At 47.8% G+C, this 13,586-nt stretch overlaps 1 protein-coding gene across 3 annotated transcripts in view; it reads left to right on the forward strand.

Moving 5' to 3' along the window:
- The window catches only part of RAB30 (RAB30, member RAS oncogene family), a 66,423-nt gene that overhangs the window by 30,722 nt on the left and 22,115 nt on the right, over nt 1-13,586 (forward strand). The window contains exon 1 of one of the 3 annotated variants that reach the window (XM_045020776.1): nt 3,488-3,658. The exons of the other annotated variants lie outside the window; for them this stretch is intronic. The gene's annotated coding sequence lies outside the window, so the exon portion shown is untranslated. Of the gene's footprint in view, nt 1-3,487; nt 3,659-13,586 lie in introns of those variants that run through there. 3 annotated transcript variants of the gene reach the window in all.

Here is a 13,586-nt window from a genome sequence, read left to right on the forward strand (position 1 = left end):
CAATCAGGGAGGATGAGGCCCTCTTCTAGCAGTTGAGGTGTGAACACCAAGGGAGGAGAAAATGCTTTTGTAGTTGGGTAGCCATTCACAGTCTTTGTTTAATCCTGAGCTGCAGATGTCAAATTTGCAGATGAACTGAAGTTCAGCAGGAGGGTGCGGGGGGGGAGCCTAGGGCTGGGGTGGGGGCAGCCAAATTGTTTTTGCTTGGGGCAGCAAAAAACCTAGAGCTGGCCCTGCCGATGTACATAGCAGAGGGGCATTGCTGGCACATGATGGCATATATTACATTGGTGGACGTGCAGGTGAATGAACCGGTGATGGTGGGGCTGATCTGGTTAGGTCCTGTGATGGTGTCGCTGGTGTAGATATGTGGGCAGAGTTGGCATCGAGGTTTGTTGCATGGATTGGTTCCTGAGTTAGAGTTACTATGGTGCGGTGTGTGGTTGCTGGTGAGAATATATTTAAGGTTGGTGGGTTGTCTGTGGGTGAGGACTGGCCTGCCTCCCAAGGCCTGTGAAAGCGAGGGATCGTTGTCCAAGATGGGTTGTAGATCACTGATGATGTGTTGGAGAGGTTTTAGCTGGAGACTGTATGTGATGGCCAGTGGAGTCCTGTTGGTTTCTTTCTTGGGCTTGTCTTGCAGCAGGAGGCTTCTGGGTACACGTCTGGCTCTGTTGATTTGTTTCCTTATTTCCTCGTGCGGGTATCGTAGTTTTGAGAATGCTTCAACCATCAACCTCAGCCTGGACCAATCTACACGGGAGGTCCACTTCCTAGACACCACGGTACAAATAAGTGGTGGTCACGTTAACACCACCCTATACCGAAAACCCACTGACCGCTATGCCTACCTTCATGCCTCTAGCTTCCACCCCGGACACACCACACGGTCCATTGTCTGCAGCCAAGTGCTGAGGTACCACTGCATTTGCTCCAACCCCTCAGACAGAGACCAACACCTACAAGATCTTCACCATTGTACTGATCTGGGTGCATTATCTAATTGACACCTCCCAAAGAGAGGCTGCTATGGTCAGCCACGATGGTCCTCATCAATGCAGGAACAAACCGCCTTCGCTCAAAAGAGTGTCTGGAGTGCTTTTTAAATGTGTGAATGCTGCCTCAAATAGCGAGCAAGACCCCAGCAGCTACTGGAGTTGAAAGGAGAATTGTAGTCAGAAAAGGAACGTACATCTTGGAAGAGACCAGACGCGAGAACCTCATGCAGAGGGAGATTTGTGTTGGTTTCTGGGCATGCCCCTATCTTTTTCCCATCCCCTTTGCACCATGCCTCGTAGAACTATAGCACAAAAGGGTGTCTCAGTCCAGCATATCTTGGAGGCAGTGGACTTTGAGTAGCTCCTTTGACATAGTTCCCAAACACCAATAGGGGAAAGGAATTGAGAGACTGAGGAGAAAACAGTAGTAAACAATGGCAGTTTCTCTGGCTCATTTACCTGTGGCAGCATGATGGCCCGTATTCAGAAACCTACAGCTTTTTAAGGGAAGTTTTACTTCTTCTTGAAGAGCTGCCCACATGAAATTCTGTTGGCTTTCTGCCTAAGACACATTCCAGTTAATGTTTTTGGCTGTAGTTTTTGAAACCGTGTCATATTTTTTTCCTTCGGGGAGGAGGGTGCAGCTTTTGAGTAGATTAAAAGCCATTTTGGGCTGGCATTTGGCAACACAGTTTTTCCACAATTTTAAGGTCTGTCCGTCTGACAGATGGGTTGGTTTTGCATACTATTCCTGTAGAATTGCTGTACAGTGTACAGCCTTGTGACTGTATTTTTGATTGTGTACTGTACATGAGTTGGTTTCCATGTCTAGACGTGCCTTTGAAGCCTACAAAACTCCTTTTTGACTATTCCAATTAGTTTGAAGTTCAGCGGTCAGAACCCTGGCCCTATTAGATAGAGGTAAACAAAAGTGAGTGACTGTTTTTAAGCATAAACATGTCTGTCTTATTTTTCCACTTTCTACAAAAAAATGCTTTATTTTTTAAAAACCATACAAGAAGAAGCACATACCAAAGAATGCCCAGGACATATTTGCATATGAATTATTTGCTCAGTCACCATTACATACATTCACTTCAGCTCTACTTTTGATCCCACATGAAAAATTAATCTTCTCCATGTCAACTTGCAAATGGTCTCTCTAAAGTCTCTCTTTTAATATTCTCTCGGTAACATAAAAGCTGTTGTAACACCCCCCCACAGATATGAGGAAATGGTGTCCCAGATGAACAAGCGCAAGCTTCAGCTGTATTTGATGGAAAATGATGTTCTAATTTTTTTCCCCCTAAACATAATATTTTGCTCTTAAAGCAGCTTCTATTTGTGGAAGCTATTTTACAAATTTCAGCATGGAGCTCCTGTGTGCTGTGGAAACTCTTTACCCTCATCCCACAGCCCTTTGCAAATGAAAGATATTCTATTTATATATTGTGTAATGCGACAGTATGTCTGGACCTGAGCTCTTTGCGATACGTAGGCCTGCAGGGGATAATTGTATGGCTGAAGTATTTAGCCTTAGCTTTGAATTTGTATTAACTGTAATATTATCTATATATGTAATTACTGCTGTTTGAACTTTGGGTTAATTTCCTTTGTTTATGGCAGATTTAAAACTAAGTTGTAATGGAAAATCTCCCTATAGCAATAGAAATTATGTAAATTCATTTTCTTAGGGAATCTTTTGAGTCCCCCTGTGGCCTATTAGTTAAAGATCTAGCTGGTAGAAGCAGCCTCTCATTCTAGCGCATAGATTGACACAACAGGCCTTTTGAATTCTAGAGGAGCAGAGGTGGATCAGGTGGACAGCACTGTGCACTGAATATCTGGGTTTGTAGCTTTACCATGGATACACTGTGACCTTAGGCAAGTCAGTTTAACTCTGTACTTGTTTCATGTCTGTAAAATAGAAACAGGACTTCTCATCTGTGGTGGGTATTCTGAAAAATCTCACTAGAATCCCCACATTTTGTGACCACCTCCCCAGGGGCATCCTATCAGTAGTGGGGACTGAACCTGGATCCAAAAGCATGAGCCTATTCTCCCTGAGCTAAAAGCCAGCTCTGATAACTCAAAGGCCTTACAGACTCATGACCTTGAATATGGTCTAGCCACTAGAGGGGGACAGAGTTACACTGTGTAGGTTTGGGTTACATAAATGACAGTTATTGCTGGTTCAAGACTTGTGAAAGTGCCGGCTCCTGACTACTTCTGTAACCATTGCATTCTGCCACACTGAACAATAGTAATTTATTTGTATTACTAGTAGCTGAAAGCTCATGTTGTGAGACAGGTGTAGCAGTTGGGCCAAATAACCCACCATCTGTGCAGTCTCCCTCATATAACCAATGAAATAGTTGCATGTGAATTAGCTGTTGCCTAAGGGTGGTGATTGGTCGAGTTACCTCTGATATCACAATGGGCTAGGACACTTGGCATGGCATAAATACATGCCATACTCTAGCTGAAAGCCAGTAATGTTGCACAGGTGTAATTTGTAAAGTCAAAATGGCTGAGAACATAAAAATTGGATGGTAACAGACCGCAAGTCCCAGTGATGATTGAACCTGGTGATATTCTAAACAAAAAGAGCTCTGAACCGTGCTGGTAACTGTTTGGATTGCTTCACACTGACTCAACAGGTATTTTAGGCTTCAAAGTGACACACAGAAGGTGACAGTCCTGGAATCTTGTTATATAGATGCTAGAACCTAGAGGCTCCTGTCATGGATCGGGGGACCATTGCACAAGGCACTGTGCATAACAATAATAGCAATAATACCTCCTAGCTCTGACATAGTGATTTTCCTCAGTAGATCTCAAAATGCTTTACCTGGGAGGTTAATATCACCCCCACCTGTAAAATGGGGTTAACTGAGGCATAGAGAGAGGAAGTGACTTACCCATGGTCACTCAGCAGGTCAGTGGCAGAGCTAGGAATGGAAGCTAGGTCTCCTGAGTTCTTCTCCAGTACTCTGTCCCCTACAGTACTCTGTCCTCTACCACCCTGTCTCCCATAAATATAAAGTATAAATAAAAACATTTTATTTTATATATTTGTGAAATATAAAAATAAATCACAATATAAATGTAGGCACATAATGAAAAGACTGTCTCTGCCTCAAAGAGTTTACAATCTAACCTTGGTTAATAATTTTTTGATCTGAATAGATGTTGATGTCTGCAGGAGAAATGCTGACCTGTTGTGGTGAAGTGGTCTTAGCGTAGGCTGTGGTGATTCGGTGCTCAAGATCCTTAGATGTTCTTTTTTTGGGGGATTGGGGGGGGTGAAGTAAGGATGAAGTTATGGGGCATGTTCTACATCAGGAGTGGGCAAACTTTTTGGCTTGAGGGCCACATCGGGGTTCCAAAACTGTATGGAGGGCTGGGTAGGGAAGGCGGTGCCTCCCCAAACCCTAACCCTATCCGCCCCCTGACTGCCCCCCCCGAACCCCTGACCCATCCAACCCCCCCCGCTCCCTGTCCCCTGACCCCCCCCCGGAACCCCTCCCCTATCCAACCTCCCCCCCCCTGCTCCCTGACCCCCATTCACACCGCCGCCCCCTGACAGGTCCCCCCTGGGACCCCAGCCCCCTATCTAACCCCCCCTTCTATAAAGCCCCTTTCAGGATGCGGTCTGCAAACATGGGCGGAGGACTCAGGAGGCGCAGGGGCAGCCGTGCAGCTGGAGAGAAGCGGTGGTTTCCCCTTCAAAGCGCCACTTCTCTCCAGCTGGCTGCGCAGCCGCCCGGTGCCCCTCCTGAGTCCTCCGGCCACGTTCCCCGCGCTCCTGCCACCCGCACCGCCCGCCTGCTCCCCTGAGGCTGCAGGTGAGCCTCCATCCATCCCTGCTCTCCCCTGCCCCCGCGGTGCAGCCCCTTCCCGCGCTGGCGGCGTGGCGAGCTGAGGCTGCAGTGGAGGAGGGACAGTGGGGGAGGGGCCAGGGGCTAGCCTCCCCGGCCGGGAGCTCAAAGGCCGGGCAGGACGGTCCCGCAGGCTGTAGTTTGCCCACCTCTGTTCTACATTCTTCTTTGTAAAACCCCTTTACAATACAAATGTTGCACTCTATTGAAGTGCTCCCTTTACAATACAAATGTTGCACTCTATTGAAGTGCTCCATGTTACAGACTAGAATTCTGGAAAATTCACCTTTTTCACAAACACACCCATTCTGGATTTAGATGTTATTTGCATTCTTCTAACTTTTTTTCTTTTTTTGTTTTCCCCCACTCCTACAGTAAAGGACAATATCAAGTCACCTGAGACAGCCCTAGGCGCTAAAAACCTCACATGCCTTGTTTTGCTGAACTTTATTCCCTCTGTACTATATAATAGTATTTTCTCTTATATATAAAGTTAACAGATGCACCATAGCTGATCTAATAGATAATTTAAAAAGTCTAATTTATTCTTCATTTACTTTTTTTTTTATTTCACTCTTAGGCTGGTCAAATATTACTTTTTCTCTTTGTCAGTTTCATGCTCTGGTTCTATTATAGATTATAATATCCCTTGGGAAATGATAGAAGCTCTGTCACTTGAGTTATCAAATGCTAGACTGGACAAAAAGACCCAAGGAACAGTCTTGCAGTAGCAAGAAGATTAGATGCCCTCATCCGAGTTTTGACTCTTAACTGTTGTGAAGAGTCACTGTTTGCCTCTTATCAGAGGGGAAGCCGTGTTAGTCTGGATCTGTAAAAGCAGCAAAGAATCCTGTGGCACCTTATAGACTAACAGACCTTTTGCAGCATGAGCTTTTGCCTCTTGCCTGATGTCTTGGGTTCAGAGCGCTACAGTGTGATATTGATCTAATCAAAATAACCCAAACTGTTGTCTCCCTTAAATTAAAGGGATACTTTTTTCAATTTGAAATTTATTTAATTAATAAATGAGTTTAAAGTAGTTTTCAGGTACCCTCCCTGCCCCTTAAGTCCTGTTAATAATTTTTTGATCCCATTACAGTCTGTCATCAAGCAGGGAAACCTGACTGCCTCTAATGGAAAGAGAGTGGAACTTACTATATACAAGTGCTGTCAGATACATACATTAAAGAAACTGGGGCAGGGAAACAAGAAAATGTTGCTTGTTCTAATCTTTTTAATAATGATGTTAGGTTTTATTTGTTATAATAATGGAGAAAAATACTCAGGTAGAAGTTGGATTCTTTCCCTCCACTCCTGACTGTATTGCTTTTATTATTTTTTATATATGGGGTTTTGAAAATGTTGGCAGTTCTCCTTAAAAATGTCTAAACATGTTTGGTTCAATATATTGTAAAGCAAAACATCTGTACTCCAGAGCTGAGATATGAGACACCAAGTTGCAGCCTGGAACTAGTGTTGTTTGAATTACATCTTCTTAAATGTTGTGGCAGTTCTAATGGAACTGCCAACACAGCATTTGGCTGCTATAATAGAAGAAAAGTGTGTGTGTGTGTGACATGCAGAGAAATGGGTGTTGATACAGCAAACACTTCAGCACGCACTTAACTTTGCTCACATGTGTAGTCCTGTTGAAGCTGGGTTCCATGTAGGAGTGATCACTATTATTTTTTTGGTAGAGATATTTCAACATTCTGTAACTAGATTGAAATTGTATTCCAACTACAAGGACAAAATTTGTCCTCCCAACTAGTGAGGTTTTCTGTAGTCAATACATATAGTCTACAGCAGAGGTGGACAAACTGCGGCCCGCGGGACCGTCTTGCCCGGCCCTTGAGTTCCCGGCTGGGGAGGCTAGCCCCTGGCCCCTCCCCTGCTGTCCCTTCTCCCCTGCAGCCTGAGCTCGCTGTGCCGCTAGCTCTCTGGACAGCGAGGCTGCAAGCTCCTGCTGGGCAGCACGGCTGGTGCTCTGAGCGGCATGGTAAGGGGGCGGGAGCGGGGGGGTTGGATAAGGGGCAGACAGTCCCAGGGAGCAGTCGGGATAGGGAGCAGGGAGCAGTTGGATAGGTATGAGAGTCCTATGGGGCCTGTCAGGGTGTGGATAGGGATCGGGACAGGGAGCAGGGGTGGGGTCTCGGGAGGGGGCAGTTGGGGGTGGGGGGTCCCAGGAGGGGGCGGTCAAGGGACTAGAAGCAGGGGGGGTGGATGGGTCAGGGGTTCTGAGAGGGGCAGTCAGGGGGCGAAGTGGGAGAGGGCGGATAGGGGGCGGGGGCCAGGCTGTTTGGGGAGGCACTGCCTTTCGTACCCGGCCCTTCATACAGTTTCGGAACCCTGATGTGGCCCTCAGGCCAAAAAGTTTACCCACCCCGGTCTACAGTACCATTATAACCTTGCAGTCTCTTCTGACCCTATGGTTCTATGATTCTATTATTCTAATATTGGACAGATATAATGTAAATGTGCGTCAATAACCTTTTAATTTATATCATCTATCTGTTTAGCTGTGCTGTATTGTGCAGCCCTTTGTCAGTGGTGGGGGATGTTTAATAAACAAAATTACTTACCCATGACACTTCTGTCAATAGGACATCTTAATACTATTTAACAGACTCTGAAGAGTGATATTTATCTTTTTCCTGCCCTTTGCCTGACAGTGCCTCCTTCCTCTTGTGGACTGTGCACCATCACCACCCTCTTTCAGATCTCCCTTCATAATTCACTATCTCTGTGCTACAGCTGTGCCATCTACTCTACTCCAGCACCTAATCATCTAAAAGCTAATGTTACAAAAAGGTACTAAATAAAATAAAACCACTAGTATGATTGGCAGGGCCCATACGGAACAACCCTCCTCAGAGCTGTAACAGAGCGGCCTTTGGCGGGATACTACTGAGAGTATCAATTCAGGACAAATTGCTTAGAGCAGGGCAGTCACAGCCTAAGGCTGGGGGTCTTTCACTACTAAGGCACCCCAAACCAGCCAAACAGAGAGGACTTCGGTTTTACCCCACTGGCTAACCAGAAGTCACACAAGCAATTCCCTCAGACACTCCAGTTTCCCAGTATCACCACCAGCACCACTCCTTATGGAAGTGAATGGTTATGAAAACCAATGCCCCAGTAAAAGAAAAAAGGTTCTCCCGATCCCAAAGGACCACGCCCCAGATCCAGGTCAATATACAAATCAGATCTTGCCCACAAATTACACAGTTGCCAATCCTTTAGAATCTAAAATCTAAAGGTTTATTCATAAAAAGAAAGAAATAGAGATGAGAGTTAAAACTGGTTAAATGGAATCAATTACATACAACGTTTGCAAAGTTCTTAGTTCTGGCTTGTTTCAGGCTTGATGGGATTACTGCTGATTTTAAACCAATCAAGTCTATGGAGTATAAACAGCTCAACTTGGCTGGGTCGTTCAGTCCTTTGTTCAGAGCTTCAGTTTCAAGCACAGTCCCTCCAGAGGTCAGAAGCAGGATTGAAGACAAAATGGAGATGTCTCCCAGGGGCCTTATATAGTTTTTCCCGTGTGAAAGATCCCCATTGTTCTTTCTGTGGAAAATCACAGGAGCAAGATGGAGTTTGGAGTCACATGGGCAAATCACATGTCCATGCATGACTCAGTTTGCAGGTAGAGCAGCTACCTTGAAGGTTCCCAGGAAGGCTCCTCGGATGTGGACTGGAGTCTCCCAAGGTCCATTGTCAGTTAAGTGTTTCTTGATTGGGCACTTAATCTGAAAAATCCTTTCTCAAAATGCTTCATTAATGCTACTTAGAATCAAACACATTGAGATACAAGTACATAGCCGATATTTATAACTTCAAATACAAAAATGATACACACATACAGACAGCATAATCATAACCAGCAAATTACAACCTTTTCATAGACACCTCACTTGACCTCCTTAGTACAAGATTTGGTGCAACTGTAGGACCTTGGTTGCAACAATGATCTATGTGGTCACAGTTCATATCAATAACACCACAAAAGCTCAGTATTCCCTTCCTTTTATTTTCCAGTGCATTTGCCCGCTTTCTTCTGCAATCCCTTTACCCATCCTGGAGATGGATCTGTTGTCCTTGTTGTTATGTTATTGTCTATGGCACCCTGATCCAGCAGAGTGATCCATACAGGTTAATTCTTAAGCCTAGGTTGAATCCTGTGGATTTTAATTGTTCTCTATGTGGGCAGATCCCTCTGCAGGATCAGGGCTTAGTTTTTGGGACCTGAATCTCTAGCAATTGAAATACTACACTTTTTCGATTGAGGTCCATGGAAATTTTGCTATTGAAGTTCTTTAGGACAGAGACCTACCGTATTTTTCCGTGTATAAGACGCCCCCATGTATAAGACGCCCCCACTTTTCTAACCCCAAATTCAGGTTTTTGTTTTTTTTTCTCCCCTGCTTTGCCGCTCCGGCCATGCCCCAGGTGTTTTTTGTTTTGTTTTGTTTTCTTTCCCTGCTTAGCCCCTCCGGCCACGCTGCAGGTCCCTCCTCCCCGCTGCTCCGGCTGCGCTGCAGGTTTTTTTGTTTGATTGGGTTTTTTCCCTCCTGCTTTGCCGTTCCGACCATGCCACAAGTTTTTTTTGTTTTGTTTTCTTTGTCCTCCAGCCACACTGCAGCTGTCCCCCCCTGACTTTGCTGCTCAGGCCCAGGAAGAGGACGCGGAGGTAGGGGTAGAGGGAAGGAGGAGGGCCGTGCACCCGGCTGGTCTCCGGCGGCGGCCCTGTCCGGCTCCTGCCGCTTCCCTGCACAACTCCTGCCGCCCGGCCGCCCGGCTCCCCCGGTCCCCAGCTGCCCGGCTCCCCGCGTCCACAGCCGCCCGGCTCCCCGCGTCCACAGCCGCCCGGCTCCCCGCGTCCACAGCCGCCCGGCTCCCCGCGTCCACAGCCGCCCGGCTCCCCCGGTCCCCAGCCGCCCGGCTCCCCAGCTCCCCAGCCGCCCGGCTCCCCGGCTCCCCAGCCGCCCGGCTCCCTGCGTCCACAGCCGCCGCAGTGCCCGGACCGCACTACCGGAGCCGGGCAGCCGGGGAGGGGGGGTGGGGGGGCGCGGGGGGCTGGGGAGCCGCCCGGCTCCCCAGCCGCCCAGCTCCCCGCGTCCCCAACCGCCTGGCTCCCCAGCCACCCGGCTCCCCGTGTCCCCGGCTGCCCGGCTCCGGTAGTGCGGTCCGGGCACTGCGGCGGCCGCGATCCCACCTACCCGGATGCCCGGCCCCGGACACTGCCCGGCCCCGCGCTCCCAGCTCCAGCCGCGGATGGACAGTAGCGCCACCAGCCACGTGCAGGCAGCGCAGTAAGGGGGCAGGGAGGGGGTGTTGGAGCGAGGGCAGGGGAGTTCCGGGGTGGGGGGGTGGATAGCGGGCAGGGAACAGGGGGCTTACTTCCGTGTATAAGACTACCCTCAATTTTTAGGCTAAGGATTTTAGGAAAAAGTATAGTCTTATACACGGAAAAATACGGTATTTTATTGGCTTTATTTTAAAGCTCTGAGAACACAGTTCATTGTTACTGAGGACACTTTTTGTCTTGATTCCGGGGGAAAAGCTTATTTCCTGATCTCCAGAGTGTGTAAAAGAGTAGCTTAGGGTAACTATCTTCTGGCTGATCTGAGAAATGCCTGGCCTTTTAACCTCGGTAGTCACTTGAGGTTTCCTTGAGAAGAGTAGTGAGTGAAAATCGTTGCCATTGTACATGCTTACACCAGGTCTGTAAACCCTGCCCCAAGCAGAGTTGCTATACCTCAGAGAGGGAGAAGAGCCAGAGGCTCCATGAAGTCTATTAAGGACGCTACACTTGGCCATCTATTATGTGTGGGAGGTGCTCAGGTACTACCAAGATTGAAGATTGGTGTTAGCCTAAAACTCTAGAATAGGAGGATCATGTGAAAAGCCCCTGGGGCAAATACGTGAGTCTGAGAGCATGTCAAGCTTGCAACGTCACTCCCCTTAAAACGAGAACTTATTGCTTCAAAGCAATTAACAGTTCCCAGCTGGCTTTTGAATCATTACCCTGAACTTAGCCTGCTTGTTCTGTTACCCTGAGTGACTGTGCATTGTATGTTCAGTCGTCAGGATGTCAAAGATAAGGAGGAATCTTCTGTCCCCATCCAAACAGACACACTGAAGAGCAGTGCAAAGACCAGATAAAAGAAACTATCCAGGCTGTAGGAAGCACAGTGGAAAAATATTAACGAGCTCAGCTTGGGAGAATTAATATGTGAAGTGAGCCAAATGCAGGGAGAATAAAACTCACTTGGAAAGAAACTAAACAAAACTGGAAATTAAATTCCCTGGGGAATAAATCCCAGGGCACTTATATACTGCAGATAAATTCCTTGCCCAGGCACATGCTGAACAAAATATTAACCCAGAAAAATATCTTAATCGTCCACAAACTCTGCTGTGCCTTATGCAGATGATTGCGGGGGAGAATGTCAGGCTCAAAAAAAAAAAAGGGGGATGGATTCTGCTGACTTTACTCCCATGAGTAGGTCCCATTGAGGTTCCTGGCAACAAGACCGAGCACAGAACTTCCCACAGGAGCTGGGTGGGGTGGGCAGTAGATCTCTGTCAGAAGGGAGCAGTCTCAGGGGCAAGCACACCACGCTATCCCACTAATACGTTTCAGAGACTATAGAGCTGCCTGTGGGCCCACTGTGCTGGGGTGCCCCCTTTAAGATATTTCTTTGGGAAGTGGAGGATCTGGTTTGGAGAGGGTGCATGGAGGGTGTTGGAAAGAGATGCATGCACTGGGACTTAAAGTGAGGAGGTCCATAGATTTTCCCCGCCCTCTTTTTCCCCCTCTCAGGCATTCCCCTACCCCCAACCAGCAGCCTGACCCCCTTGGTCCATGAGCCCCTACGCACACCCTCTCCAAATTTCAGTGAGTGGCGTTGCGACTTGGTGCATGGAGTCGCAGTGCCACTCATGTCTGGCTAGGTCCAAAAGTGGTTGGATCTTGGCCCAAGTGGTACCGCCGCTCCCAGCTTCATGGCTCTGTAGATAACCCGACGGTCCATAATGTGCTTCTGGGAAGAAATAAAGTCTTGCCCTCTGACAGTGATTTGTGGAATGTTTTTCTTCCCTTTGTGCCTCTTCTGGATTTCACTAAGGGGTGAGTGTGATGCAACTCCTACTTGTTAATTTTAAGTAATAATGCTTAGCCGATCACAAGTGAATAACGAGGCGTTGTTTTACTCTGAATCAGTAACTAAAAAATACTAAATGCCGCGTCAAAGTTCCTTTGAGATCCACTACTCCCTGGCCAGTGAGAACAACAATTATGGTGGTTAAAATACACTTGCTCGGTTAAGAGAGAAAGAGGAAAGAAAAAATTATTAATATGCAACTGAGTCATCAGAAAAAGTCCCTTAGCTAAAAGTTGCAGAAGCAAGAAAACTTTATAAGAGTAATGTAACTTTTTGATTAGTCCTGTGCTGACAGTTTTAGGATCTGTGCACTGTTTTTCTATATAATGCCAAGAGTTTATAATCGAAGACCCCAGTCCTGCAAGGAGCTCTGTGCAGGTGAAACCCCACACCATGGGGACCCCATTGACAGGGCCGGTGCAACCATTTAGGCGACCTCGGCAGTCACTTAGGGCACTGGGATTTGGGGAGCACCATTTTCTTTGGCAGCAACCGCGGTGGCCGGAGTTTCGGCTGCCCCGGTCACCACCAGCATTTAGGCAGAGGGAGCTGGGACAGGGGGGCGCGGGGAGGGCCGCCTGCAGCAAGTAAGGGGGGGAGTGGCATGCAGGGGAACTCCTTGCCCCAGCTCATCCCTGTCCCCCCGCCTCCCCAAGCACGCTGTGGCTGCTTCACTTCTCCCGTCTCCCAGGCTTGCGGCGCCAATCAGTTTAGGTGCTGCAAGCCTGGGAGGCGGGAGAAGTGAAGCAGCGACAGCGTGCTCGGGGTGCTCATGCGTGGAGCAGGGGTGAGCTGGGGTGGTGGGGTGCCTCAGGGTGGGGGGTGGGGTGCTGCTGCAAGGGGGACACCTCAGGGCGGAGGGAGGGAGCTGCCGCGGGGGGCGTTGCCTCAGGGCAGGGGCGCGGGGGAGAGGCGCAAGGTGGAAATTTCGCCTAGGGCGCAAAACATCCTTACACCGGCCCTGCCCACTGACTTCAGTGAGATTTGGTGCAGAGGTCTGCATTCAGAGCTCCTTGCAGGTTGTGGGGGTTGGGATTACTTAAGGCTTTGCCTAGGCACAAAAGCTGCTGTACTACTTTAACTAGACCAGTATCGTTAAAATGGTACAACTTCCCTAGTGTGGCTGCAGCTATACTGCTATAAAGGTGCTTAGACTGGTATTGCTTACACCTGTAAGGGAACGGGATTAAGCTATACCAGTATTTTACCTCAGTATAACTATGTACACACTAGGGATTGTATGAGTATAACTATTCTGGTAAATCATTCCCATACCAACATATGTATATGGTACAAAACTGTGTATAGACCTGACCTAAGTGAGTTAGGAGTACAAATCCCGTTGATTTGTTTTCTTAAGAAAACTTGTGCTTCTAACTCATTGAGGCACTTCAGAAAATTCCACGTAGGGCCTAAAAGTTAGCCAAGTTGAATTCAGGACACACTGGGAAGCCTAGAGGTGCCCTTCTGATTTTTATAAGTGGGAAATGAATGAAGAGAGAAATGGTTCGATAACTGGGAGAAGGCCGAGATTTTTA

This window comes from Mauremys mutica, chromosome 1 (genome assembly GCF_020497125.1).
Source record: "Mauremys mutica isolate MM-2020 ecotype Southern chromosome 1, ASM2049712v1, whole genome shotgun sequence".
Lineage (NCBI taxonomy): Eukaryota > Metazoa > Chordata > Testudines > Geoemydidae > Mauremys > Mauremys mutica.